The sequence below is a fragment of the Peromyscus californicus genome, unplaced genomic scaffold (genome assembly GCF_007827085.1).
Source record: "Peromyscus californicus insignis strain IS unplaced genomic scaffold, ASM782708v3 Scaffold_6__1_contigs__length_162567912, whole genome shotgun sequence".
Lineage (NCBI taxonomy): Eukaryota > Metazoa > Chordata > Mammalia > Rodentia > Cricetidae > Peromyscus > Peromyscus californicus.
The window spans coordinates 42,938,574-42,962,148 of NW_026294584.1; the positions used below are offsets into that span (position 1 = coordinate 42,938,574).

Genomic DNA, 23,575 nt, shown 5'->3' on the forward strand with positions numbered 1-23,575 from the left:
GAGCTTTTCATCGCATCTGCTGCCGGAAGGAGACCCCCCAATGTGGGCTGCAGCTCCCCACACCAATCAAGGCAGTCAGGACAGCGCTTCGGGTGAGGCTCCCCACACACGTGCTTCTAATCTGTGGCAAATTGACACGAAAGGCAACAATTGTAGATATTAAGTCGGACATCCAGTGTGTGTTTTCTAGACAGCACATCAGTGTGGACCAGCCACAGCTCAAGCGCTCGGCTGCCACATGTGGCCAGTAGCCGCCTGATCAGCAAGCACCGCTGTACAGCCAAGGTGGTAAACAGAGCAGGAACAAAACTTTTTAAATCTTTTTTTTCCAATTATGTGTGTGTGAATGTCAGTTTATGCACTTGTGTGTGGTGGCTGCAGAGGGATCCCGGGAGCTGGAGTGAGAGTCCCTTGGGAGCCACCCCTGATGTGTGTGTGTGTGTGTGTGTGTGTGTGTGTGTGTGTGTGTGTGCAGTAGGAATCAAACTTGTGCTTAATTGCTGAGCCTTCTCTCCAACCCTAAACATTTTTTAAAGTGTTCCTTTTATATGTTTGAAATGGATATTACCAGTGAAGATTTTTGACCAATCATCTGTTCAAGTCCGTGGTTGTTGCTCATCAATGTGAAATATTGGCCTAGTAGATTTTTTTAAATATTAAAAACAAAAGTTACACCTGTGAAGTCTCGCCAACATGGCTGCCTAAACAAGACCCGATCAAGGACACCACCAACAGATATGGTAACATGGACGAGGGAAAGTTCATGAGGTCTCAACTCTAGACAAAGAGGCAGCTGAGGAATGCGGAGGGTGGGGGACATAGTCTCTCCTGGGGAAGAGCGCACCCACTGGGTATCCAATACCAAAAGGTCAGCCCTGAAAACATGCGTACAATAACATTATACAGACTGAGCAGGCTGTATTTATGTATTAGGAACACACACACACACACACACACACACACACACACACACACACACACGCTCCTGTAATTCAAGAGGCCATGAATTTTAAAGAGATCAAGGGTGCCTACATCCGATTGTGGGAGGGTTTAGAGGGAGGAAAGGGGAGAGGGGAACAATGTGATTATAATCTCAAAAATGTTTAAAAACTTATTTAAAAGAAAAACTGTCCAAAATGGAATAAAGATGAAAATCTTTTAAAACCTGTATGTACCAAAAGTGTTAAAGTATGTGCCGGGTGGTGGCGGCGCACGCCTTTAATCCCGAAGCTCACAGGAGGCAGAGGCAGGAGGATCTCTGTGAGTTTGAAACCAGCCTGGTCTACAGAGTAAGATCCAGGACAGGCACCAAAACTACACAGAGAAATCCCGTCTCGAAAAAACAAAAACAAACAAACAAAAAACCCCAAAAGGTTAAAGTATGCTTGGCTAGTCCCGATCTAAACAGATTGCTGTAAATTCAGAAACTAAAATAGTAAAGACTAGGTGAAGAGCATGGATTTTAAATACAAAAAAAAACTGAAGCACTTTTGCCACCTTCTAAAATTATACCGCCCTTGAAGCCAGGCATGGGAGCACGCGCATTTAATCCCAGCGCTGGGGAGGCAGAGGCAGATGGATCTCTGTAAGTTCAAGGCCAGCCTGGTTGGTCTACATAGTGAGACTTTGTCTCAGGGAAAAAAAAAAAAAAAAAAAAAAAAAAAAGATTTCTTGTGAGGTAAAGCATTTTAAACTCATCCCTACTCCTTGGGGATAACTGAGGCACAGTTGCCTGGTGGGAACAATCACCAGGCAACTGGCCTGGGTACCCTGCAAAGGGCAGGAGGTGAGTCAGCAGGATTCCGCAGGGCCAGAGGCAGCACCAGGGGAGTGTATACCGATGCTGCAGCCGGCCCTCTCCACTGCCTGGGCGCAGGGCCCCCCACCGATGCTGCAGCCAGCCCTCTCCACTGCCTGGCCTGGGCGCAGGGCCCCCCACCGATGCCGCAGCCGGGCCTCTCCACTGCCTGGCTTGGGCGCAGGGCTCCCCACCGATGCTGCTGGCCCCCTCCACTGCCTGGGCACAGGGCTCCCCACCGATGCTGCAGCTGGCCCTCTCCACTGCCTGGCCTGGGCGCAGGGCTCCCCGGGCACTTGCACATGCGCCCCAGCAGCTCTCTTGAGCTCCTTCATCTCTGCAGCACACACAGCTAGTTTAATTTGCAGCAGCTTCTGGGGCGGACAGGCTGCTGTGGAATGTTTTATGGCAGGTGCTTCCCAGGACAGGATGCCCATTTCTGTCCTCCTCACTCCAACCCTTCTCTATCCCCAGGCTGATGGGGTCGCTCTCTGAGGAGCCCAAAGGCTGGTGACAGTGCTTGAAGTGACAGCTTGCCCACCTCAGAGGCTACCAGGGCTGCCAGGTGACTGAGCCCTGCTGCGGATGTGACAGTGGACCACACAGCACCCATTCCCCACTTCATTCCCCCTGGGCAAACATGCCACCACTGAGTTACATCCGCAGTCCTTGTTTTTGAGATAGGGTCTCACTATGTAGCCCTGGCTGACCTGGACCTCACTATGTAGATTAGGCTGGCCTTGAACTCACATAGATCTGCTTGCTTTTACCTCCAAGTACACACACACACACACACACACACACACACACACACACACACACACACACACACATTGTACCACATAAAGCTTTATTGAGATAACATCCACATACCATGCAAATCACCAATGTAAGGCATATAGTTGTGGTTTCGAGTATATTCACCACGTTGTCCAGAGGCTGAAGTTTCTTGTTTGTCACGTGGAGATAATGGCATATAACCTCATGGAATTGTCGTAAGAGAGACATGAGATAATAAATGTAACGTGTTTGGCACACTTCCCAGTGCATGGCAAACTCTCAGTTAATTACCACCATTATTCCGTCGATGAGGGTGACAAGGACCGCAGAAGAGAAACAGATATTCTTGCTTTGAGGGACACTGAGCAGGGCACCCGCCCGGGACTCTGCTGCATGTTTTATGGACCTGAGGTGGCATAGCTCGGTGCCTCGCATACCACAGGGCAAGCTCAGGGTGCCCATCATGTATCACAGGCACCTCTGTGTCACACAGGAACTTGACAGCTGTCAGCAGCCACACAGGCTGCCACACAGTTTGAAATCAGGAAGTGCAGAGACATGCAATTTCTTACTGAAAATTAGTGGGAAGAGAAATTCAAGTCAGCAGCAAGAGACGCCATTTCCCTCGCTTCAGTTTGGTCTGGCCTCAAAAGATTTACTCTCAAGATTTTTAAAACAAAAATAATATTTGTTGTTTCTGATTCAGTATAACCCTATCCCAGAAGTAGTGAGTATTAAAACTTTATATAGAAGGAAAAATTCTTTTGTTTTTGCCTTTTTTTTGGGGGGGGGGATTCGAGACAGGGTTTCTCTGTAGCTTTGGAGCCTGTCCTGTACTCGCTCTGTAGACCAGGCTAACCTCGAACTCACAGAGATCCACCTGCCTCTGCCTCCCGAGTGCTGAGATTAAAGGCGTGCGCCACCACCACCCAGCTTGCTTTTGCCTTTTCAAGACAGGGTTTTTCCGTGTGACCCTGGCTGTCCTGGAACTCACTATGTAGACCAGGCTGGCCTCGAACTCAGAGATCCGAGATCCACCTGCCTCTGCCTCAGTTCCTGAGTGCTGGGATTAAAGGTGTGCATCACCACACCTGGTTTAGAAAGAAGAAAATCTGAACTTTTTTTTTTTGAGACAAGGTCTCACTAGGTGGCCCTGGCTGGTCTAGAACTCATTTTGACTGCCATCAAACTCACAGAGAGCTACAAGTTGCCGCTTCCGCCTCCTGAGTGCTGGGCTTAAAGGCACGTGCCACTGTGATGGCTAAGAATTTGAATGTTCTCACCACCGATATCCTAACTGTCTGAGGTGATGAGGATGGTCATTGTCCTGAGTTGATCATTTCACAGTGTATATGTCCATTGGATTAAGATCACAAAGGCGTGCCAGGCGGTGGTGGCGCACGCCTTTAATCCCAGCACTCGGGAGGCAGAGGCAGGAGGATCTCTGTGAGTTCGAGGCCAGCCTGGGCTACCAAGTGAGTCCCAGGAAAGGCGCAAAGCTACACAGAGAGACCCTGTCTCGAAAAACCAAAAAAATAAATAAATAAATAAATAATAAGATCATAAAGGCTGGCCCAGCAAGATGGCTCAGCGAGTGAAAGCATTTGCTGTGATAGTTTGACAACCCAAGTTCAATCCCCAGGACCCACGATGGAAGGAGAGAACCAACTCCCAGAAGTTGTCCCCTCCGACAGTCACACATGCACAGAGTTGAGAGCAAGGACAAGAGCATGCATGCCTGTGCGCGAGTGCGCGTGCACGCACACATACACACGCACACATACAATAAGTAAAAACTTTAAAATAGGGGCTGGAGAGATGGCTCAGCAGTTAAGTACATGTACTGCTCTCACAAGAGACTCAAGTTCAGTCCCCAGCACTCACACTGGGCAGCTTACCATCTCCTGTAACTCCAGCTTCAGGAGATCCAGTGCCCTCTTCTGGCCCCCACAGGCACCTGCACTCATGTGCACAAACCCACACACATACACATAATTTAAAATAAACACAACAGTAAAGAGAAAAACAAGTTTCGTGGCCCACACCTGTAGTTCCAGCACTTGGGAGGCTGAGGCGGGAAGACGCTCAGAGACTGAAGTCAGTTTGGTCTGCCTACTAAGTTCCAGGCCAGTCTGGTAAGACCCTGTCTCAAAAAATGAAACCAAAGCCAAATAAGCCGATAAATATTGCCAAGTGTGATGTGCATTCCTGTCACTGAGTGTGATGTGTCCTGTGGTCCTGTCACTCTAGTGTGATGGGTCCTGTCACTCTAGTGTGATGGGTCCTGTCACTGAGTGTGATGGGTCCTGTCACTCTAGTGTGATGGGTCCTGTCACTGAGTGTGATGTGTCCTGTGGTCCTGTCACTCTAGTGTGATGGGTCCTGTCACTCTAGTGTGATGGGTCCTGTCACTCTAGTGTGATGGGTCCTGTGGTCCTGTCACTGAGTGTGATGTGTCCTGTGGTCCTGTCACTCTAGTGTGATGGGTCCTGTCACTCTAGTGTGATGGGTCCTGTCACTGAGTGTGATGGGTCCTGTGGTCCTGTCACTCTAGTGGCTGAGGTAGTTCAAATTTTGGGTTTTCTCTTGTGTTTTATCAGTTGCTGTTTGTTTTGGGACAGTGTTTCAGGTAGGCCCCCAAATCGCTGTATAACCAAAGACGACTTGATCCTCCTGCTTCTACTTCAAAAGTGACGCAGCTGGACTGTGTCACTGCGCCCATCAGTTAGTGTGACACTGGGGATCTAGGTGAGCACTCTATCAACTGAGCTACATCCCTAGTCCTCTGTTTTGTGTTGCAAGATAGAGTCTCACTATCTCGTCCAAGCTGACCTCGAACTCATGGGCTCAGTCTTCCTGCCTCAGCTTCCCAAGTAGCTGCCTCAAACTGTCTTCCTGCCGTCACCTCCTTGAGTGCTGGGATTACAGGCCTGTACTACCATGTGTGGCTACACACATACACACACACACACACACACACACACACACACACACATGCACGCACGCACGCACGCACACATTGAAACAGGTCTCACTGTGTCACCTGACTGTCTGTAATTCACAGAGATCCACCTACCTGTCTCTGCTCTACCACTCTAGGCAAAATCTTTTCTTGTAAGCTGGGTAGTGGTGATGGCACACGCCTTTAATCCCAGCACTCGGGAGGCAGAGCCAGGCGGATCTCTGTGAGTTCAAGGCTAGCCTGGGCTACAGAGTGAGTTCTAGGACAGCCAGGGCTACACAGAGAAACCCTGTCTTGAAAAAAAAAAAAGATATCTTTTCTTGTTAGCACCCCAGGTCATCACCCCAGGTCTCTTGGGAATAGGGAAGCAAAGTGAGAAGTGACTTATTTTTCCTGTTCAAGGTGGAGACCAGTGAACAAGAAAGAGAAGGATTCTGGGGTTGGTGCTTAGCAGTGGAGCAGCTACATGGGGGGCGGGGAGTGTGGAAGAGAGGGAGGACTCCAGAGGAGGAGCTGGGCTGGAAGGGCAGAGAGCCTTTCCCCACCATGATTCCTAACACATTGACGCAGCTAGTAGGACTCACCTGTGCTGTGACGGCACCTGCGTGTGCTGTGGGTTGACCCTCCTCCACTCCTCGTCTTCCATCTCCCTCCTCTTTCCCTGTATCAGGGACTTTTGGTCACTAAGACAGAATATCTAACATAAAAAACCAGGAGAAGTTTGTTTCGGCTCACAGTCTCAGAGGGCTCAGTCCTTCAGGGCGGGGGTGTGTAGCAGAGGAGAGCCACTCACGGAGGGCCTAGAGACAACAGAAAGGGAAGGCTGGCTTCCTCCAGCTTTCTCCTTTTCCTCCTTCTATCCTACCCAAGCACCCACTCCATGGGGTGATACCTAACCCACGTCTGGGGTGGGGTCACCGTCTGTGGTGGCTTGAATGAAAATGATCCGAACAGGCTCATAGGGAGTAGCACTATTGGGAAGTGTGGCCTTGTTGGAGGAAGTGTGTCACTGGGGGTGGACTTTAAGATTTCAGAAGCCCAAGCCAGGCCCAGTGGCTCTCTGTCTTCCTTCCATTGTCCTTATATAGGCTTCCAGCAGAAGGTGTGGCCCAGATTAAAGATGTGTCTTCCAGCCGCAAGATCCAGATCACAGGTGTGCCCTCCATTTCTGGATGGTAGTTCATTCCATATGTAGTCAAACTGACAACCAAGAACAGCCATCACAGGGTGTAAGTCAAACTCCTCCTCAGTTCTCACCATAGCTCCAGCCCGCCCCATCCACGGCTGCTGCATATCACTGAACTGGTCCTGTGTAGAAACCTTGTCTTAAGAGGCGGAGCCAGCTGCAGGCTTAGGAGACCTGATTCCTCAGAGATCTGCCTTCAGATGCCCAGGGTCCTCATCGGGAGGAGGGATCTGCCATACCCACGCTTTCTAGCCAGCCAGCTCAGCCAGGAGGTAAAAGCTGCACAAGTTCAGGGTTCAGATTATCTGAAGGAGGCCATTTCTGCCATTGCCCGTGAGCCAGAATGTTCAAGGTCACAGGCTGTTTTGTTTTGTTTCCTGTTCGAGTTTTGTTTTAATCAAAGCTGTATGATGTACGAAATGAACACTAAATTATACTAAAAAGCTTGTGGCCAGGTGCTTTCTTCACTCTTGCCCTGACCAATCAGGTTCCTCTGTGAAGGCACACAGAGGCTGTGATAATTGGTGAGTGCGTGTTAGATCTACAGATTTATTATGTTTTAGCATTTATTTCTTTGTTTGTTGCTATAGACTCAAACCCAGGTCCTCACCTAACCCAGGCATATCTTTCACTGAGATAACCTCTCTCCTGGATACTTTTCTGTTGCTGTGAAGAGACACCGTGACCAAGGGAACTAATAGCAGAAAGTGTTTATTGGGGCTTACTGTTTCAGAGGGTGAGTCCTTGACCATCATGTGGGGAGCATGGCAGCAGGCAGGCAGGCAGAGCACTGGAGCAGTAGCTGAGAGCTTACATCTGACCTACAAGCAGGAGGGAGAGACAGAGACAGACAGAGAGAGAGAGAGAGAGAGAGAGAGAGAGAGAGAGAGAGAGAGAGAGCGAGCTCACTGGAAATGGTGTGGGCTTTTGAAACCTCAAAGCTCACCCCCAGTGACACACCTCTTCCAACAAAACCACACCCACTAATCCTTCCCAAACAGTTCCACCAATGGTGGTGCAGGGGGGAAGGGCAAGCATTCAAATATATGAGCCTATGGGTCATTCCCATTCAAACCACCACACCCCCCAGCACTCATACTTTAGTTTTATTGTTTACACAATTCTCTGCCTGCCCAAGTTAATATTTATTTACGTTTTTCATTTACTTCCATGTGCTTCTGTGTAGCACATCCAACAGTATTGCAATCTAATATTCTCACACAAGGGAATCAGAAAATCTGCAATGTTTAGGGTTCCCCTCTGAGTGCAAAAGCAATAATGTCGAAGAATAAACTGACTTTCATATCAGTTATGAAAGACAGGATCCCTACAGATACAACAAACATTGAAAATATCATGAACCATTTTGTATTTACTTGTCTCAAAATATATGTATTTAAGGACAGTTCCTTAAAACATATGAATGTTAAGACTGAAAAGATGCATAAATGGAAAGTCCATATTATCTATTAAAGAAATTGAAATCTTAGTTACAGTTCTCTCTTTAAAGAAAATTCCTAGTCAGATGACTTTATTGCCGGATTCTATCAAAAATTTAAGAAATAAATACTAGGGGGCTGGAGAGATGTGCAGGCATGGAAAACAGAACCGATCGCAAAACCCACACTGCACACACTTGTAATCCCAGCACGCCTGTGGCAAGACAGAAGGAGACAGGAGAGTCCCCTGAGAGTTTGTGGGGCAACTAGCCTGGTATGCAACTAAACAACAAAGTGGAAGAGAAGGATTGACACCCAAGGCTGTCTCTAGCTCCACACATGCACTGGAGCACACATATGCACTCATGTGTGGACATACCCACCCCACCCACACACACACACATATACACACACAGAACACCAAGTGTAAACAAACTCTTCAAAAAATAGATGAGAACACTTCATGACTCATTTTATGAGGCCAGTATTACCCTGAGACCAAAGCCAAAGAACTTAGAAAAACAAACAAAACAAACCTGAAATATCAAGATTCTCAGGGCTGAAGAGATGTCTCTGCAGTTAAAAGCGCTACTGCTCTCCTGGAAGACCTGAGTTTGGTTCCTAGCACTTAAATCAGGTGCTTCACAACCACCTTTAACCCCAGTTCCAGGAGATCTGACGACTTCTCTGACCTCTGAGGGTATCTGCACACACACACACACATACACACACACACACACACACACACTTAAAAATAAAATCTTTCTTAGAATTAATGATAAATATTCCTAATGTTCATAGACACAAAAATCCTTAAGTAATATGTTGACAAGAATATGCCAGTATCTAATGAACTTTTCCCCAAGAATGTAAGGTCAGTTTAACACGCAAAAACTATTCTGAGCCGGGCGGTGGTGGCGCACACCTTTAATCCCAGCACTCGGGAGGCAGAGGCAGGTGGATCTCTATGAGTTCGAGGCCAGCCTGGGCTACAAAGAGAGTTCCAGGAAAGGCGCAAAGCTACACAGAGAAACCCTGTCTCGAAAAACCAAAAAAAAAAAAAAAAAAAAAAAACAACTATTCTGGTATGACAGAAGACCATGGCTTCAAGGACAGCCTGGCTTGTCTAGTGAGTCTCATGTCAGAATGGGTTATATGTCTTGTCTTAAACAAACAAACAAACAAAAACTACCAAAACATTCATTGGTGGGATGGCTTAGTGGATAAAACTCCTGCTGTCAAACCTGAGTCACGGTGGAAGGAGAGAACCAATTCCTGCAAGTTGTCCTCTGACCTCCACACATAGGGTGGCATGCATGCCCAGCCCCACCCAAGCCCAAACAAAACAAAGCAAAACTCAAACTAAAAAAATTTCAAAACTAATGTGTAGCATACTAACAGAATAAAGAAGACAGGTAATGAGAATCGTATCACATATATCACCTGTGGAAAGAATACTGCTGAAATTAACCCCTCAGTCATGACCAAACGCTTCACCACACTGGTGAGGAAGGACATCTCCCAGCGTGGCTACAGCAAACTGCAGTTTCTTCAACAGCTTCAGGGGGGCCTTCTGCCCTCTGTGTCTCCCTGAGCTTGTCACTTACCTGTAAAACTTGGTGGGATTTGAGGAATAGAAACAAGCGTGGCTTTTAGGCATACCACCCCGAACACGTCCGTCTCAGAAGTAAGCTTTAATCTGCCATGCTTCATCTGAACAGTAAAGGTGTGCCCTCGTAAATCTTGTCATTTCTAATTCCACTGCCGCCCCCTTGACTTGAGCTGCCACCCCTCTCTCTTGAATGATTCTGAGAATTCCCCTTTGTCTGACAACACTGTTCTCCCGAATCTGCCGCGGTTGCCAGGGAACTGGTGTCCAAGTGCGAAGCTCTGGTCCTGTTGTTTCTCTCTTAAACCTATCAAGACTTTTCTACATTGCTTTCAGAATAAATTCCAAAAGGTTGAGTGGGTGGGGGAAGGGAGGGAAGAGTTCATTTTGGGAGATTTTAGAACAGAGATGATATCCAAGCTGTGATGCTCACTCACACCTTAGCCGAGGATGGCGCCTTGCACCTGCAGTCCCAGCCCTCAGAGGCTGAGTCAGGAGAACTGCTCGGGGGTTCAAAGCCAGCTTGGGCTGCATAGTGAATACTAGACTGGTCGGGGCTATATTTAAAGAACAACAACAAGAATAACAACAACAACAACAACAAAAATTTAGAAGAAATGCTGGGTATAGTGGTGTGCACCTCCCAGCATGTGGGAGGTGGAAGTAGGGAGGTCAGGAGTTCAAGGTCATGCTCAGCCATAATAATTTGAGGCCATCCTTTGAGACATGTGACCTGTCTCCTGTCTCAAGAAAATCAGTGGGGGCGGGGCGGACAGAGAGAGAGACAGAGAGACAGAGGGACAAAGAGAAATCTCAGTGGTATATAAACATAACCCCAGCATTTGAAGGCTGAGGCAGGAGGATTACTTACAAGTTCCAGGGCAGCCATGACAACAGAATGAGACCCTGTCTCAAAAATCAAAACAAAGAAGAGAGAGAATGAAAGGAAGGAGGAAGAAGAGAAGCCGGAGGAAGAAGAGGAGAAGGAGGAGGAAGAGGAGGGAGAGGAAGAAAAGAGTCCTAGACAGTGGAGAGTACTTACTTGGCTAGCATGCGAATGTCCTGATTCCGACACCTATCATGAGAGAAAAAGAAGGGAGGGAGGGAGGGAGGGAAGAAAATAACCTGACCTTGCCTCTCATTTATTTTTTTTTATTTTTTTGTTTCTTGAGACAGGGTTTCTCTGTGTAGCCCTAGCTGTCCTGGAATGCACTCTGCTGACCAGGCTGGCCTCAAACTGCCGGCTTCTGCCTCTCAAGTGCCGGGATCAAAGGCATGCGCCACCACCTGATGACCTTGCCTCTCTTCAGCTGCCCACTGATACTTCTTCATTGCTTCACGTTGCAGCCACACTTCTGAGGACAAGGGTCTCCTCCGTTATTTCAGCTCCGGTTCGTTTCTCACCTTGTCATCAGCTGGCTTCTGGTCTCACTATACTATCAAGGTATCCATGGATATCCAAGGTTAGCTTTCCAAAATTTCCTGTCTTCAACTTCTAATTTGAAATTATTTCAAGTTTGCAAGCAGTCGTGAAGCAGGTGAATATCCATGAGTTTGAGGCCAGGCTAGTCTACATAGTGAGCTCCAGGACAGCCCTGAGTTTGATCCCTGGAATCCTTATGGTCAAAAGGAGAGAACTAACTCCTGCAAATTAGTTCTGACCTCCACAACTGCACTATGGTATATGTGTACACGCACACAAGTACACACACACACAATTTATAAATCATATTAAAATATTACATTTTTTACAAGCCAGTGAGTTTAATCAGTGTTCCATGTGGCAGTGTGGATGAAGATTTATAGGAGTGTAGGTAACTTAGTGGTGATTATACCACTGAGAAAACCATCTCTCCCTTCCCCGAGCAGCCATTAACCACCTGTAAATCCTCATGAGGGGGGAGCATGGTGGTTTGAAAGAGAATGGTCTCATACATTTGAATGATTGTATGCTTGGTCCCCAGTTGGTGGAACTGTTTGGGAAGGATTAGGAGGTGTGACCTTGTTGGAAGAGGTGTATCGTTGAGGGTGGCTTTGAGGTTTCAAAAGACTCCCACCATTTCCAATCTCTCTCCCTGGCACCAACTTTTGGGTCAAGATGTAAGCTCTCAGCTGTGTCTGTCGACATCCCTGCCTGCTGCCATGCTCTCTGCCATGGTGGCCGTGGACTCTAACGCTCTGAGGCCGTAAGCCCTGAATTAAATGCTTTCTTTTATAAGTTGCCTTGGTCCTGGTGCTCTATCATAGCAATAGAAAAGGAACTAAGACAGGCAGGGACTCCAAGGCCCCTCCCTGCTGAATGAGCAAATGCCAACAGGGCTAGTCTTGGGTCGGTCTTGTACAAATTCACAATGATTTTGATACCTGCTGTGGAAGATGCCCCAAAATGTGGACTTGGTCAATGAAAGGAATCCAGATTCCCTTGAACAGAGTATTAGGAGAAAGACAGATGTTAATGAGCCAGCCAGTAAGGACCCAGAGGAAATGAGGAATGTTGTAGAGAAAGGCTGTACCCCTTCAGAGAACACATACTCGTCATGACAGTTGTGGGCGGGAGTATGGACCCAGAAGCCACTACTGATGAGGACTCGGAGGGAAAGGGCATTTGCTGGAAACTGGAGTGGAGGCATACAGGAGCTGAGGAGAATCACGTTCTGTGTCGTACAGGAACCTCATTTATGAAGACCGGATATTCAGCTGAGGAGATTCCCAATCAAGCTCGGACAGCACAGCACAGGCTTTTTGCTGTTTATAGCTAAATGCAGGTGTGAGAAAAGCAGCATTGGGAAGAACTGAGGACCTGGGTCATTTGGGAAGTTCTTGGCCTATCTAGATGCCAAAAGATGCTACGATTTAGAGACCCCGGGGCTGGAAAGATTGCTCAGCAGTTAAAGGCACTGACTGCTCTCCTAAAGGACTCGGATTCAAATCCCAGCACCTATATGGCAGCTACCAACTGTCTGTAACTCCAAGATCTGACACCCTCACACAGACGTACGTGCAGGCAAAACACCAATGCAAATAAACTACAAGTAAATTTAAAAAAAAAAAAGATTTAGAGACCCCCCTGAGGAGCTAGAGAGTTGGCCCAGCAGTTAAGGACACATTCTTGCAGAGGACCTGTGTTCAGTTCCCAGCACCCATGGGGCGGCTTACAACCATCATTAACTCCACTTCCAGGGAATCCAGCATGTTCTTCTGGCCTCCATGGGCACCAGGCACGCACTGCGTGTACAGACAAAAATGCAGGCAAAACACTCATACACATGAAATAATAATTTTTTTAAAGAGAAAGAGATAACCCTGTCAGAGAAGTTTATTCTAGAGAAAAACACAAAAGGAGTGTTTGGCCTACCTCAGAAAGATCAAAAGTCCTGAATACATCATCATAGAGAAGACATTTTGAAGGGAGTGTAATTCATAAATCCCTTTAGACATCCTGGCAAATACTGAATATAAAGGAAAGCAGGTCTGGAAGAACCCGTGAACAGATAGCGTGAACTCTCATGCACAGGAGATCCACTAGGTTGTCGAGAATTTTATTCATTTATTTATGCCTGTTTCCTGTGTCTGTGTGTGCATGCCATTGTGGTTGATATACTGTGCACCCCAATAAACTTATCTGGGGGTCAGAGAACAGAACAGCCACTATATTAAACATAGAGGCTAGGCAGTGGTAGCACACACCTTTAATCTTAGCATTCCAGAGGCAGAAATCTGTCCAGATCTCTGTGAGTTCAAGCCACACTGGGAACAGAGTCAGGCATGGTGGCACACACCTTTAATCCCAGCACTTGAGATCTCACGTCTTGCTTGGGAAAGACCTTTAATCACAGGAAGTGATAGCAGGAAGTAGAAAAGTATATAAGGCATGAGGACCAGGAACTAGGGGCTTTTAAACTTTTAGGCTTTTTAAGCTTTTAGGCTTTTAGCTTTTAAGGTTTTAGGCTTTTAGCGGCAGTTCAGCTGAGATCCACTCAGATGAGGACACTGAGGCTTCCAGTTTGAGGAAACGAGTGAGTGTTCTGCTTCTCTGATCTTTCAGAATTCACCCCAATACCTGGCTCCCGTATTTTTTTTTTATTAATAAGACCATTTAAGATTCATGTTGCATGCCATGGATGTGCTGGTACCCTCAGAGACTAGATGAGGGTGCTGGAACTCCTTGGAGCTGGAGTTACAGGCAGTTTTTTTGGGGTTGTTTTTTTTTTTTCTTTTTTGGTTTTTCGAGACAGGGTTTCTCTGTGTAGCTTTGCGCCTTTCCTGGAACTCGCTTTGGAGACCAGGCTGGCCTCGAACTCACAGAGATCCGCCTGGCTCTGCCTCCCGAGTGCTGGGCAGGCTGTTTTAAGCAACAAATGCGGGTGCTAGGAACTGTAATCTGTTCTTCTGTGAGTAGCAAGTGCTCTGAACTGCTGATCCATGCCTCTAGACCCTTTTATTTCTTATGTATGTGTCTGTCTATCCATACATACCCTATAAAAACCCTCCACTCCAGCCCGTCGGCGCGCCAGTCTCTTCAGCCTCTGGAGGGACTGTGTCGCCCCGGGTACCCGTGTTCCTGAATAAAGCCTCTTGCTGTTTGCATCTGACTTGTGGTTTCGGTGTGATCTCTGGGCGAGGGTCTCTCCAGAGGGAAGACTCTCTTCGGGGGTCTTTCATTTGGGGGCTCGTCCGGGATCGGAGACCCCCGCCTCGGGACCACCGACCCACTGTCAGGAGGTAAGTTGGCCGGCCACTGTCTGTCTGTATTGTCTCAGTCTGTTTACTTGTCTTTCGTTTTCGTCGGGCGTCCTAAGTCAGGTCTGAGTCGGTGGGGGCTGAAGGAGCTGACGAGCTCGGACTTCGCCCACCGAAACCCTGGAAGACGTTCCACGGGTATCTGAAGTCCCCTCTGGGGCACGGGAAGTCCCCTCTGGGGCACGGTTTTTCGGGGCCACCCACGCATCAGAAGGATATGTGGTACTGGCAGGGGACGGAGAATCCAAACACTCGCGTCCCCATCTGAGTTTTTGCTTTCGGTTTTACGCCGGAGCCGCGCAGCGCAAAATTCTGTAGTCTGTCTTGTCTGTCTGTTTCTCGTTGTGTGTTTAACCCTTCTTTATTTAGAGACCACCATGGGACAGGCTGTCGCCAACCCACTGAGCCTAACCACGGACCACTGGTCCGATGTTAAGGCCCGAGGAAACAATGAATGATGAATGTCGGCTGGCCGCAAGAGGGATCTTTTAACCTCTCTCTTATTTCACAGGTGGAGGGCAAGGTTTTTGCCCCTAGCCCTTATGGGCATCCCGACCAGGTCCCATATATCGCCATCTGGAGATCACTGGTCGAGAACCCATTTCCATGGGTTAAGCCTTTCCTTCCACAGCCCCCTCCAGTCTCTGGGCCTTCTGCGCCCCCTAACCCGGACTCCTCCCTTTACCCCGTGCTCCCTCACAAGGAGACTCCTAAGCCTCCAGTCCTTCCCCCAGACCCCCATACCCCCCTTATAGATCTCCTGACGGAGGACTCACCACCATATCAAGCCAGACCACCTGGAGAGCCGGCCGAAGCGGCCCCAGCCGCCGCCCCAGTGGCGGCGCCCCGGCCGTGCCCGTGGAAGATCCGGGAGTCACCTCGACTCGCAGGACCCACGGGGCTGAAGAAGAGGATGCAGCCCCGTCCCCCATTGCCAGCCGCCTCCGCGGCCGCCGGGATGAGAGAGGGGCCGAATCGTCAGTTGCAGTACTGGCCCTTTTCAGCCTCAGACCTCTATAATTGGAAACAACATAATCCCCCTTTCTCCAGGGATCCTGTTGCCTTGACCGGCCTAATTGAGTCCATCCTAGTGACTCACAGGCCGACTTGGGACGACTGTCAGCAGCTCCTGCAGACCCTCTTAACAGTAGAGGAGAAGCAGAGAGTTTTCCTGGAGGCCCGGAAGCAGGTTCTGGGCGATGACGGGAGGCCAACCCAACTCCCAAATATCATTGATGCAGCTTTTCCCTTGACCCGCCCAGACTGGGACTTCAATACACCTGAAGGTAGGGAGCATCTACGTCTCTATCGCCAGTTGCTCTTAGCGGGTCTCCGAGTGGCCGCCAGAAGGCCTACCAATTTGGCTCAGGTAAGGAATGTGATACAGGGAAAGGAAAAAACACCCGCTGCATTTTTAGAGAGGCTGAAGGAGGCTTATAGGATGTACACTCCGTATGATCCAGAGGACCCAGGGCAAGCACCAGGTGTCATCCTATCATTTATCTATCAGTCTAGCTCAGATATCAGAACCAAATTGCAGCGGCTGGAAGGTTTCGCTAGGTTTGCCAGACTTATTGAAGGAAGCAGAGAAAGTGTTCAATAAGAGAGAAACTCCTGAGGAGCGTGAGGAAAGGAGATGGCAGAAACAAGAGGAAAGGGACAAGAAACAGCATAGGGAGATGAAAAAGGTTTTGGCCGCCGTTGTGTCTCAGGGACAGCGGAGAGAGGGAGATAGGTCGGGAGAGCGAAGGAGGCCACCCCTTGATAAAGATCAATGTGCTTACTGCAAGGAGAAGGGACACTGGGCCCGAGAGTGCCCCAAGAAGCCACAAGGACCCCGCCGGCCCAAGCCCAAGACCGTAGACCTACCTGGGCTACACCCTGAGCGGGGGGCACTGCTCCAGTCCTCGGAACCCCCACCAGGTTCGAGAGTTCCTGGGTACAGCTGGGTACTGCCGCCTTTGGATTCCTGGCTTTGCCGAACTGGCAGCCCCATTGTAAACCAGGGGCCTTTGATATGGCAGGAGGGGCACATGGGGCTGGAGTCTGGACCCAGCAGTGGAGCCAAGCCCTGCAGCCCATCCTGGAAAACATGGCCTGCAAGCTTTGCAAGGGGCTTCAGGTGGGGCAGGGGCTTCAGGTACATCAGGGGCTGCAGTTGAGGAAGGAGATGTAGATGAGACAGGGACTGTGGGTGAGGCAGGAGGAGCAGCTGAGGAAGGCGCTGAGGATGAGGCAAGAGTGTCAGACGAGGAAGAGACAGAGGGTGAGGAAGGAGTTATATATGAGGCAGGAATAATAGATAAAACAAGACTGTCAGATGAGGGGGCTGTCAATGAGGAAGATGATGTAGCTGAGGCAGGGGCTGCAAGAATGTCTGATGAGGAAGGAGCTGGAGGTGACATGGGGGTTGATTGGAAACTCCATTGTGCATACCGCCCCCAGAGCTCAGGACAGGTAGAACGAGCTAATAGAACAATCAAGGAGACTTTAACCAAATTAACGCTTGCAACTGGCACTAGAGATTGGGTGCTCCTACTTCCCTTGGCTCTCTACCGAGCCCGAAATACTCCTGGCCCACACGGCCTAACCCCTTTTGAGATCATGTATGGGGCCCCACCTCCTGTTGTAAACTTTCTCCATCCTGATATTTCATCTTTTGCCACCACCCCTACTTTAGAGGCACATCTTCAAGCCCTCCAACTGGTGCAGAGGGAGATCTGGAAGCCCCTGGCCAAGGCTTATCAGGAGCAGCTAGACAAGCCGGTGGTGCCCCACCCCTTCCAGATCGGGGACTCCGTTTGGGTCCGACGACACCAGACCAAGAATCTGGAACCACGGTGGAAGGGGCCCTACACTGTCTTGCTGACCACCCCCACTGCACTCAAGGTCGACAGGACGTCTGCCCCCGGGATGGTAGGGGCAGAAAGATGATTAGCCTCATTAGGGTAAAAAGGACTACCCAAGGAGAAAGCCACTCATGGCGTCCCCTTACCCAAGAGCGTTGTTGGGGAACTGTCACGTCAGGAAGAGGTAACACTTACTGGAAGGGGGGGGGGGCTGTGTAAATTCCACCTGCAACCCCCTAAAAATAAGGGAACGCGTTTCTACCTTGGTATTGACCCAACAATACCAACGACTCAACCAGGTGGAAATGGAGCCACATCCCTATTCTTCCCCATGAATGGAGGATTCCATTCCCTGAGATAAGAAAATGGGGGAATGAAAGGCCGCCAGGAGCGGAGCCGCGGGCAGCGCAGGCCGGGCCGCATCCCCGTCCCCGCGCCAGCCGCCCGCGCCCGCCATGCGCGCCCCGCAGCGGCCCGCGCGCCCGGGCCCCGCGTCGTAGCGCGGCGGGCAGAGACCGCAGGCTCCCAGCCCGGGCCCGCCGTGTCCTCGAGCCCGATTGGCGCCGCTGCCCGGCGCCAGCGCCCGGTGCCGCCGCCGGCGAGGGTGGTGCGGGCCGCGACCCGGGCGCCCGGGGCCCTGCGGGATGGAGCAGGCCGAGAGCCGGGGACCCTCCGGGCGGTGCAGACTGGGGCCCGGGTGCCCCCGGGGTGGCGCAGCTTGGGGACTCGGGGACCCTGTGGGGGTGGCGCGGCCTGAGGACTGGGGAGCCCTGCAGGGAGGTGCAGGCCGGGACCCCGGGACTCTTCTGGGGTGGTGCTGAGGGGCCCCAGCATGCTTGCTTGGCCTGACGCCATTTTGAGCAGGGCCTGAGGAGTACGGGGAGGGTTCAGTTGGAGGACATGGGCGCAGGAATGAGCGGGGTGTCTGTGGTCGGCCACCTGGCCCCAGAACAGGGAACTGGAGGGTCGGAGGGACAGTTTGTACCCTGGATGGGAGCCAGGTCAGCAGGCGTGTCGAGCTCGGGGGGAAAAACCACGAGCTGTCCTGAGTTTGAACCTGGCCTCATATGAATCGTCCAATCAGAACCCTGTAAGCCATGGCCTCGTATGAGTCGTCCAATCAGAACCCTGTAAACCATGGCCTCATATGAGTCGTCCAATCAGAACCCTGTAAAACATGGCCTCATATGAATCGTCCAATCAGAACCCTGTAAAACATGGCCTCATATGAGTCGTCCAATCAGAACCCTGTAAAACATGGCCTCATATGAGTCGTCCAATCAGAACCCTGTAAAACATGCTTCTTGCTTCTGTACCCGCCCTTCCGCTGCCCAACCCTATAAAAACCCTCCACTCCAGCCCGTCGGCGCGCCAGTCTCTTCAGTCTCTGGAGGGACTGTGTCGCCCTGGGTACCCGTGTTCCGGAATAAAGCCTCTTGCTGTTTGCATCTGACTTGTGGTCTCGGTGTGATCTCTGGGCGAGGGTCTCTCCAGAGGGAAGACTACCTTCGGGAGTCTTTCACTCTCTGCTTCCAGTTTGCGGTTGAAGATGGGAACCCTCAGTTCTCAGCTTTCAGACTGAGCCACCATGCCTGCTACCTGGCTTCCTCCATGATGGTGATGGAGTCTTTTTTTTTTTTTCCTTTGAGACAGGCTTTCTCTGTGTAGCCTTGGCTGTCCTCAAACTCCCTTTGCAGACCAGGCTGGCCTGAACTCACAGAGATCCACCTGCCTCTGCATCCTGAGTGCTGGGATTAAAGGCGTGCACCACCACTGCCTGACTCAGATCTATTTGTTTTTATTCTGTTTTGCCTGCCTGAATGTAACTGCACCATGTGCATACAATGCCTGAGGAGGTAAGAAGAGGACCTCAGACTCCCTGAAACTGGACTTACAGAGAGTTGTGAGCCAACATGGCTGCTGGGAACTAAATTCAGGTCCTCTGAGTGCTATTAACTGCTGAGCCATCACTGCACCTCTGGTGATGATTCTGATCCCTCTGGGACCGTATGCCCAAATAAACCCTTCCTTCTAAAAGTTGCCTTGGTCATGGTGTTTTATCACAGCAAAAGAAAAGTGACTAATACAATCCCTAATACAAGGTAAATGTTATAAGAAGTTGTTAGACTGTATATTCTGGGCAATAGTGGCCAAAAAAAGTACATATATTAAAAAGATGCAAATTTTGCTTTTCTGACTATTTTTGGTGCACAGTTGATTGACTCTAAAGAGGAGGAAGCCACAGACACTGAGGTGGATGAGACTCCTTTCTGCTCTCTAGCAAAGGCCTGTGCGTGCTGTCCATTGATGAAACTCCTCATCTCTACGGTGAGTTTACTCATGAGGGAAGGGGAGAAAGGACCCTGACTGACCAGGACTTTGGGTTAGGCACCTAGTCTTGGAACTACTAGTTAGGAGTGAAGTCTATCCTACCCGAATCAGGAGACCAAGAGTGGAGATTGCTGGTACCTTCAAAGGAAGGCCGAGTGTGTGTGTCCCTTTATTCGTTTGTTTTTATATATATATACTTGTATGTGTATTCAGATGCATGCCATAGAGCGTGTCTAGAGTCAGAGGGTAGCCTGCAGGAATGGAGAGTCTCTCCTTCTAGCTCGTGGGTTCTGTGGACTGAACTCAGGTCCTCAGGCTTGGTGGAAAATACCTTTACCTGAGAAGCCATCTCACGGGCCCTCTAGAAGTTGTTAATGGAGCCATCATGTGACATCAAAGAGAGACGGCTTGATGTCATGTTCCTACCGAGGAAGACACACATCACCGTGGAAGTGATCTTGCTCCACACCCTGATTTTTTTTTAATTTATTTAACTTACATTGATGTGAGGGTATCAGATCCCCTGAAACTGGAGTTACAGACAGTTGTGAGATGCCATGTAGGTGCTGGGAATTGAACCTGGGTCCTCTGGAAGAGCAGCCAGTGCTCTTAACTGCTGAGCCATCTCTTTAGTACTTTTTTTTCCCACACCCTGATTTTTTTTCCCCTTGCGCTTGCTAGGCAAGCTCTCTACCACTGAGCTAAATTAAATCCCCAACCCCTCCAACACCCTGATTTTTGAACAGAAATCAAATCTAATTGCCAACCTAGAGCATCATGGAAATGCAATCATAAAAATCTCAATTTGTGAGAAGCTCTCCAGTACCACTTGTCAGTTTCTTCAACAACAAAAAGAACTGTAAGGAAATACAAGGTACAGGAAACCATATATAAAAGGAAATGAAAGATATGAAAGGAAACCCAGACCATTTAAATACATAGACCTTGTCTGGATCAGGAATTGATCAATGAGAAAAAAAAAAAGTGCCAATAAGGGGAAAATGGACACTTGGGTTTTGTTTTTTATTTTAAATTTATTTATGTTGTGTGTATGAGTGTTTTGTCAGCGTGCATGTCTGTGTACCATGTATGTACCTGGTGCCCATGGAGGCCAGAAGAGGGGGTCAGATCCCCCGGGACTGGAGTTACAGACAGTTGTGAGCTGCCATGTGGTTGCTGGGAATTGAACCCGCGTCCTCTGGAAGAGCAGCCAGTGCTCCTAACCACTGAGCCATCTCTGCAGCCCCTTGATATGTGCGTGTGTGTGTGTGTGTGTGTGTGTGTGTGTGTGTGTGTGTGTGTGTGTTTTCATTCACCAAAGTGCTCCTGTGGTCAGAGGACAGTTTGCAGGAGTTGGCTTTCTCCTTCCACATTATAGGTCCCGGGATTTGAACTCAAGTCATCAGGCTTGGCAGCAGGTGCTTTCATCCTCTGAGCATCTCACTTTCTTTGATATTTGTTATTAAGAAACCTTTTGTTAGCCGGGCGGTGGTGGCGCACGCCTTTAATCCCAGCACTCGGGAGGCAGAGCCAGGCGGATCTCTGTGAGTTTGAGGCCAGCCTGGACTACCAAGTGAATTCCAGGAAAGGCGCAAAGCTACACAGAGAAACCCTGTCTCGAAAAACAAAAAAAAAAAAAAAAAAAGAAAGAAACCTTTTGTTATACGAGCAGTGATGGTACATGCCTTTAATCCCAGCACTCAGGAGGCAGAGGCAGGGGGATCTCTGTGAGTTCGAAGCCAACCTGTTCTACACAGTGAGTTCCAGGGCTTCACAGAGAAACCCTGTCTCAAAAAACCAAAACAAACAAACAAACAAACAGAAAATCCAGTACCACTTCGTGTATTTGGGTTCCCCAAATTGTTCCGGCTTTGACCAGTGAGTGCTCTTTCAGTTGACTTCTGCAGTTAAGTCAGTATCGTGGGCCAGAATCTTTATAAGAAGAGGTATGATAGAGGTGGAGGAGGAAGTTCAGCTGGAGAGTGCTTGTCTAGTACGCTGGAAGACCTCAGCATAAACCAGGTGTGTTGGGACAGGCCCGTAAGACCAGCAATCAGGAGGTGGGCCCAAGAGGACTGAAAGTTCAAGGTCATTCCCTGCTATCTGTCAAGCTGGAGGCCAGTCTGAGGATTCCTGAATGTGGTTGATATATTATGTACCCTAATAAACTTATCTGGGGGTCAGAGAACAGAACAGCCACTATATTAGACATAGAGGCTAGGCGGTGGTAGCACACACCTTTAAATCTAGCATTCGGGAGGCAGAGATCTGTCTGGATCTCTGTGAGTTCAAGGCCACACTGGAAATAGACAGGCATGGCGGCACACACCTTTTTTTTTTTTTTTTTTTTTGGTTTTTCGAGACAGGGTTTCTCTGTGTAACTTTGTGCCTTTCCTGGAACTCACTCTGTAGCCCAGGCTGGCCTCGAACTCACAGAGATCCGCCTGGCTGTACCTCCCGAGTGCTGGGATTAAAGGTATGTGCCGCTGCCGGGCGGTGGTGGCCCACGCCTTTAATCCCAGCACTTGAGATCTCACGTCTTTGCTTGGGAAGGCACACATGCCTTTAATCCCAGGAAGTGATGGCAGGAAGCAAAAAGGTATATAAGGCATGAGGACCAGGAGCCAGAGGCTTTTAAGCTTTTAGGCTTTTAGCAGCAATTCAGCTGACATCCATTTGGATAAGGACACAGAGGTTTCCAGTTTGAGGAAACAGGATCAGCTGAGAAGTTGGCCAGGTGAGGTTAGCTGTGCCTGTTCTGTTTCTCTGATCTTTCAGTGTTCACCCCAATACCTGGCTCTGGGTTTGTTTTTATTAATAAGACTATTTAAGATTCGTGTTACTGCCGGGCGGTGGTGGTGCACGCCTTTAATCCCAGCACTGGGAGGCAGAGGCAGGCGGATCTCTGTGAGTTCGAGGCCAGCCTGGGCTACAGAGTGAGTTCCAGGAAAGGCACAAAGCTACACAGAGAAACACTCTCAAAAAAAAAAAAAAAAAAAAAAAAAAAAAAAAAAAAAAAACAAGAAAGAAAGATTCGTGTTACAGTCAACTGGTCTTGGAGTCCTCACCAGGCCCTGCCCATGTCATATCCACTCAGGGCTTCCTCTGCTCCTCCAACCCACTGTAGTTACCTCTTCTGACCCTCCACTCTCACACTCCTTGAATTCTGACTTTTGCTCCCATCATTTTTTTTTTCCAAGCCAAACTGGTCCAGCTTTATTAAAGATCCTTTCCATAAACAATCATGGTTTTTCAGGCAGGACATGGGCAGACAGTCATTAACAGAATACAAGAACTTCCAAACTCCCTGCTTGTATAGACTACCAAAATCAGAAAGCCACTATAAAACCCCATGAGTCTTCATTCGATGCTTTGAAAAGGGGGAGAGCTTAGAGTGAGGGCTGACAGTTCACATTGAGGATGCTGTTTAACAACTTTTCACAAGCCGACCCTGACTTTCAGGAAACCAAACGAACACGGCAGAATTATCAGTTTGAAGGTCCACAATCTTTTACAAAAGGAACCGCTGCTCTTTTGAGGACACAATGATACCACTGCAAAGTCCAGATTGCCTGATAGACTGGCAAAACCAATTTTGGGGGTCGGGTTCCAACAGGTCTCTGGTTTGAAGGGAGTTAAGTCTACGTTGATGGTACAGGGGAGGAAGACACAAAAATGAATTTAGAGTTTCCCACACACGGCATTTTGTGCCATGGTGGCCCATATGTCAGCACCAGGACCTCTCTCCTGAGAGCCAAGAGGAGTCTTTGAAAATTATCAGGGAAAGATGTTTTCCAATATCAACCATCACCAATTCAGCTTGGGAGACATTTTGTTAATGACACATGTTCCTTCCCCCCAAAACAACATGCTAACAACAT

General features: G+C 49.1%; 1 long non-coding RNA gene across 1 annotated transcript; it reads right to left on the minus strand.

Moving 5' to 3' along the window:
- Window positions 1-1,769: 1,769 nt before the first annotated feature.
- Window positions 1,770-10,823, minus strand: LOC128099918 (uncharacterized). The gene is made up of 3 exons (XR_008214603.1): window positions 9,773-10,823; window positions 7,452-7,547; window positions 1,770-6,740 (listed from the first exon to the last, which is right to left on the minus strand). It is a non-coding gene; the product is annotated as an uncharacterized LOC128099918 (long non-coding RNA).
- Between the last annotated feature and the right edge of the window lie 12,752 nt (window positions 10,824-23,575).